At 49.9% G+C, this 6,414-nt stretch overlaps 1 long non-coding RNA gene across 2 annotated transcripts; it reads right to left on the reverse strand.

Moving 5' to 3' along the window:
- Positions 1-1,016: 1,016 nt before the first annotated feature.
- LOC112479226 lies at positions 1,017-5,460 on the reverse strand. Of its 2 annotated transcripts, none has more exons than XR_003046122.1 (3): positions 5,242-5,460; positions 4,474-4,579; positions 1,017-1,950 (listed from the first exon to the last, which is right to left on the reverse strand). It is a non-coding gene; the product is annotated as an uncharacterized LOC112479226 (long non-coding RNA). The 2 variants fall into 2 exon arrangements; XR_003046121.1 differs by having other exon boundaries at positions 4,948-5,460.
- Positions 5,461-6,414: the final 954 nt, after the last annotated feature.

Here is a 6,414-nt window from a genome sequence, read left to right on the forward strand (position 1 = left end):
GCGGCGGTTGGCGCAGCGCGCCACTGCGCACGCGCGCCCCGCCCCCAGCGGCAGTGCACGTCCGAGGGCCCGGCGTCAGGGGAGTGGGGCTGGGGCTTTACGCCTGGGGCTGGGGCTTTACGCCTGGGGCTTCTTGGCCGCCCCTTTGCCCTTTTCCCACGCTTAAGCCGGCCATACGTTTTTTTGTGGCTGCTCTCTCCCCTTCCTTTTTCAGACCAGGTCTGCTTTCTCTCCCTCTCCTGTCCTTTGTCATTCCCTCCTCATTGTGTCAAAGTCATCCATTAATTTTAAATTCCCACATGATCCCCAATGTAATTATCAAATTCTATTTCTTTATTGTGACATCCCTCGAGTGTTTGTACTGTCGCCAGGTCTTATTAGCTTAGAATGCTCGGGGCGGAGGGGGGTCTTAGAGTTGATCTAGCAGTAGCCTCGTTTTTGGGGACAAGAATCGTGGTGAGAGAAAGTGGGGAGCTCGGTAGGCACACAGTGGTTTAAAGCGTGGAGCCCAGGACGGGGTGATGACACCGACCCTCTCGCCCTTTCTGACTTCCGGGGTCTTTATTCTAGAACCTATAAAATGGCATGTCTTTAGCCAGTAAATTCCAAGGTGGGGGAAGTTGGAGTTTAGTGACATGATACAGTTTATGATGGCAACTAAATTACAGGAATTATATAAAGTCAGTACTCTATTTTAAAAACCCCTTTGACGCCTGTAAATGACGGTGCTTGTGAAACGGTGGGGGACCTGGCCTGGGGGGCTCTAGCAAATGAGGGTGCTGTCTCATGCTAACCTCCCTCTCCTCCCCCACCATTTCCCCCAATAAAGCAGGGCCAGTTTAAGCAGCTATTCTAAACCGACTCTGACAAAGCTGTTCTTGTTTAAGTCAATCTTTCTTCCCCTTTCTTCTTCCCTTCTCTCTTCTCCCTCCCCCTTTCTCTTCAAGAGTGGAATATTCCAGAGATGCCGATGGTTCCCTTCAGACAGTCTTGATGTTTGCTCTGGGACTGGAAAATTTTTAGTAAGATTTTAGTGCTAGAAGGAAGAAAACTGAGTTGGGTCACCTCATTTTACAAGTGGGGATTTTGCAGCCTGGGGAGTTTGTGATTTGCCTAAAATCAGACACAGCTAATTAGTACCAGAACCTATTCTTGAATCCCAGAATTTCCACCTCTTGGTGCCTCCCTTCCTCCCCCAGGACTTCCTTCAGTCACCCTCTCCCAGTACTTCTCCAGGGCGGGAGGAGGACCTAGGACCCCCTCTGCTGTCTGACCTTTCTCCCACTCTGGAGCCCACAAAATGAATGTTAAGAGCCCTGAAGTGCTTCAGATAACTGTCAGTGTCCCAAAACTAGTCATTTCCATTCCCTTAGGGATCATGGCATTTTTCTTAAACTCAGAAAATGGCTGTATGTTGTCTTGCTAATTCTCTCTGGGTTTGGAGAGAGAAATAGAGGATTTGAATGCAGCTCAGCACTCAGGAATCTCTTGCCAAGATCAGCGAGAAAATTCTAATTTTTTCCCCAGTTGAAAAATGAAAAATATTTTAGAGAAGATTATAGATACTAACTCCTCTTTTTACTGTTTAGGCCCAAACATTGACTGCCTGCATCTCTCCTAGCTTTTGCTTCACAAAACAAGTGGCTGTCTCCAAAATATTCAGATTCCTCCCTCCTCCTCTTTTCTAGAAGAGTTATTTAAACAAAGCGGCCTAAAGTCATCATGTTCTTTAGTAAGGAGATTAAAAATACATTTGATTATGCGCCCTTCTCTCAACTCCTTGAGTTAAGGATCCCTTTAACATAAAACTACATTCTTTTTCAAGGCACTTTTTCTCTGGCTTGCATTCGTGTTCCTTTTTAAACCTCAGAATGTCCCATTGATCGCCACTCCTCTCTCCACTGGTACTTCCGCATCCACCTCAGTCTGAAAGCTAGTCTTCATTTGGGCCTAAGGATGCAAACATAAGAGGGCAGATCCATTTTAGCCGACTGTCTCATGCTTCCCAACCCTCACCCTCAAAAAAGCCCAGGCTAAAAATAGGAGGCCCTTGGTTCTGGTTTCTGGTAATCACCCCACTGACAAACACCCGCGTGACCTTGGACACAATCCTAAATAACTTCTCAGTGGCAATTGCCTTATGTGTAGAACGAGGATATTAGATGAAAGAAGTGATGATGCCAACTCTATACAATGTAGTAAACGAGATGGGAGGAGAACATGGAAGATTTTAGGTCTCCTGGCTGTGGCTTCAAGGAGATGGGGTGCTGAAAAGGACCAAAGTAGCAAAAATTTAGAATCAGGCCTCCAGCCCTTCTGTTAGCAAGGTCCTACCTACTCCTCCAGACCCAGATCAGGTCAGAAACCTCTGGAGAATGTTGGAATCCATTCCACTTCCTTCCCTTTGTAGCAAGGCCAGTCAAGCTTCCTTAAGAGAGAAGCGTTTAAGGCTCTTTGTATCTGGATCTGGGGGCCAGAGGCCAGTCTGGGTGAGGCTTCAGCTACTCCTGGATTCCCTCCAGGCCTCTTATTTAATTTTCATCTAATCCTTCATTTTTATCTAAACCTGCATTATCAGAGACTTCTGGAAATGCAGGTCTCCAACAAAAGGCAAGGGAAGTCTCCCCCAAAAAACAACTTTCTTGTTTTCTACAGACTCTAAAAATTTGCAGTTCCCAGCTGGCTCTTGCCACCCACCTTTCCCAGAGCTGATCTTGGGAACAATGACTGCACAAATGTTCAGCACCCACATCTTTGCACAGCAGCCAGTTTCCTGCAGCAGTCCAAGCCCACAGAGATGACACAGCTCAGAGCTCCACTGGACAAAAGAGAGAGCATTGTTTTCTAGGGGATTTGGGACAGCTAGCAATGTACCCTGGAGCAAGTGTAAAAACCACTGAAACCCACCAGACACGGTTACCATATAGAGAGTTGAGGGCCATTCTAGCAAAAAAAAACAAAAACAAAAACAGGTTCTAAAAACTAGAAATGGCTGTGTCACTAGCCTTCCCCAAAAATGCTGCGGCAAAGAGGCCTCCCTGGCCTCTCCCTCACAGGCACCGAACATCAATCACTAGGCAGGAGAGTAAGGGAAACAGTCTCCTCTTATCTTCCTGAGAGAAGCATTTATCCTCTACATGTACCCTCCTCTAAGGCTCAGAGGAAGGCTCAGAGGAGATAGAATCCTCTTTGAGCCGGACAAAGGAGAAGGTATTTTGAAAGAGCGTTTCCCCATCCCCTGCTCGGAGCTCCTGGCTGCTAGTTCCCTTCTTTAATTCATTCACCGCATAATGTTCTTGGTGCTGGGCCCTGCAGCCTGTTTTGTGGGTCTTTCTGGAAGGCCCGGCTGTGGAAGCCCAGCTGTAACACCAGGAGCTGTGAGAGGACAGAGTGACAGCACAGGGCTGGGCGTGGCTCTGCTTTAGCCCATCGTTCCCAGCCTGCCTCGTGGCTTCCCCCCCCACACACACATTTCTAGATTGTCCTTCCCTAGGCCATCCCCGCTCCCTGTGGCCACTCCTCTTGTCCCACTTATCTTCAGTGGAGACTTTGTGCTGACCTCTGCTCCCCAGCAGGGAACAGAGTCTACCATGCTTTCCTTGGTCCCTCCATTGTCCCTGGCGTGTCTGCGGGACAGAGTCCAGCCTCCAGCTCTATTTTCGGCACCACTCCTTGAGCACTGTGCTATGCATTTCCACACATGGTCTCCTTTCAGTTCTCACAACCGTCCTGTGAGGGAGGTTCTGCTGTTGTCCCCTTAGATAGATGAGGAGACTGAGGCCTAGGATGTCTCTGTTGGTATCACTAGTGCCTGGCGCACCACAGAAGCTCAATATATGTCTACCGAGTGATGACTAAATGAATAAATTGGAACAGTATTTCTTTTTGGGTTAAAAACCCAAGAAAAAAGCATGTGTGGTAGGTGCTTAGTAGGTACAGCGTGACTAAGTGGCTGATAACCCAGCACGGGAGGGGCTGTGCGAGGACAATGTGTTCCCCACATTGAGAATGTCTGACAGAGACACTTGTCACAACAAGCTCAGAGGTAATGGGAGGTTTTCGGCGCTTTGCAGTGTTGTATAAGGATAGGAGTGTTGCTGTGCTGAGTGTTGCTAGTTAAGGAAGAGGAAGTGGTCAAACATGACTTGCTTCGATAGGAACGAAACGCGTTAGATTTGACGTAAACGCAACTGCCCATCAGAATGAGTGATCGCGTTGAGCTGGTGACTGCGTAAGAAACGAGAAACTAACTGCTTCCCTCTCCGAAGAACTTCCAGATAACTGTGACCCACGAAGGCGGCAGAAGAAACCTAAAGGCCACCTTAGGTCTCCATGGAGCTCCAGTTGAACATTTACCCTCCAGAGTCGGGCCGGGGAGCAAGAGGCTCAGGCCTTGCTGTCATTCCACTGCGTGACTCACTGTGGGACGTGCATGTCCAGCCCTCACCTGTGCTGGAGCCTCTGGTTACTCACCCTCTGAGCCTGCTGAGTAGATGGTTGGAAATAGCCTGAAGGAACAGCGAGGCTTCCCAGTGAGTCATATTTACATTCTGTGTCCTTGATCTGTTTGGTCATCCACCTGAGGCCCCAGACAGATGTTTGTTAGCATCGCATATGCATTACCTATGCAGCATGAAGCTTATTAAACATTTCACACCTTACAACACACACACGCACGTACACACATTCATTCTTCCTCAACACAATTGTGGCCCACATCCCACAGAAACAAGTCATGTGGAACAAGGGGGCAGATGTCACCAGTTCCAGGAACTTTGCCAATGGTGTATTTCTCAACACATGCCAAGTAAAAACAGAAGCCCACGGCATGATGGGTCCTTCTTGGGGTTAATGTAACAGTAAAAAACATTCAGTGATGGGAACTCATTAGAAAGCAGGGGAAGCAGGAGGGAAGACTGGAGTGAGGTCTAGGAATGTTTGAATTACCTGGAGAAGGAGTTTGGACTCTGCTCTTTGGGCAGAAGGATGACTTCTGAGCTGGGAGAGGCCCTGGCTTTGGGAAGTATTGTGTGGCTGCTCTTTGCAAGGTGGCTGAGCTGGGAAAGGTGGCAGAGGGCAGGGCATTGGAGTCCATTCTCAAAGCCCAGGCCAGAAGTCATGGAGGCCTGGATTGGGGTAGGTGGTGGTCACGGAACAAGAGAAAGGACACAGGTATAGAAGATCTGCCTGAGGCTCTCGGGGCTCCCCACGCTGGCCTCCTCCTCTCTGTCTCTGCAGTACCCTTGGCCCTTTCCAGACTCTTGTTCTGTACTCTTGATGTGACGCATCTGCTTGCGATGCACCTCTGAGCTCTTCAGATGAGACTCTCATCATCCCTATCACTGTATCATCTCACAGCACAGCCTATATTTTCCTAGATGATGATGTGTTTGTTAACACGTCCTCTCACTCCTCTGAAGGTCAAGGGACTGTAGGTTCTGCAGCCCGGTTGGTGGGAGGATGGGGTGCCACTGCTGGAGCCTGAAAGTGGGGACAGAGAAGCCTTAGACTCACTTATGCACAGACGCACAGATGTGGGAGAGGCAGGTCTGCGCCAACCTCTCTGAGGGAGAGTCCCCTCCCAGCGGTGGACAAAGGACGTCATTTGGCTCCGTTTAGTAGCCCATTTTATTGCCCTAAGGCTGGAGCAGCCATCTGGCCCCTGCATCCCCGCTGTTTGCTGTTGTGGGAGAACCTAATGGGAAACGGGGCGGGAGCTGGGAGCCCAGGGTAAGGAAAGACGGGAGGAGGGGAAGAGAAGAGAGCTTCCTGTGTCTTCCTAGCTCCACTCTCCGTGCAAAGGTCACTCCTTCCACTTGGGAGCTTCTAGAAATAAATATACAATAGTCCCCCCAAAGTAAATAGAGCATCTAGATGATTTCTGGGGAGCAGAAGTGGGACGCCCCCGCTCTGTAGGTCCCCCGGGCTTGTTCCAGCCCTGCCGCCCTGTACTCTGCGGAAGGCAAAGCCGCGTGAAGCTGACCTGGCTCAAGAACACTGACGATGGTGGGAGCTGCCATTTCTCCCCTCTGCCTTCCCAGGAGCAGGCAATCCTGGGGCCCCAGGGACCTGCCAGTTCTGTGGGGGACAGTTCCAGTGCTCCATGCCAGCACAATACCCAGTACACCTAAAGTTCTGACATGTCCATACCATACTGGCCACCTGTGGCAGTCACAGAGTCTGAGGCTGCCCCAGGCCCCTTCGGCCTGCAGCTTACTCCAGCAAAAGAGCTTTGGATTCAGCAGGGCCTGGGAGGAATGTGGAGCTGAGAACAGAGCTGGAAGAGAACTTGGGTGGAAATTTCCATGACCGTTTTGCTTAGGCAATGGCTTTGGCTGAAGCCCAAGGCCTGGACAGACACCTAGGGGCTAGAGACCATCAAGGCCACAAAGGGTCACCCTTCCTCGTTGTTCT

The sequence above is a fragment of the Pteropus alecto genome, unplaced genomic scaffold (genome assembly GCF_000325575.1).
Source record: "Pteropus alecto unplaced genomic scaffold, ASM32557v1 scaffold43, whole genome shotgun sequence".
NCBI classification, from domain to species: Eukaryota; Metazoa; Chordata; class Mammalia; order Chiroptera; family Pteropodidae; genus Pteropus; species Pteropus alecto.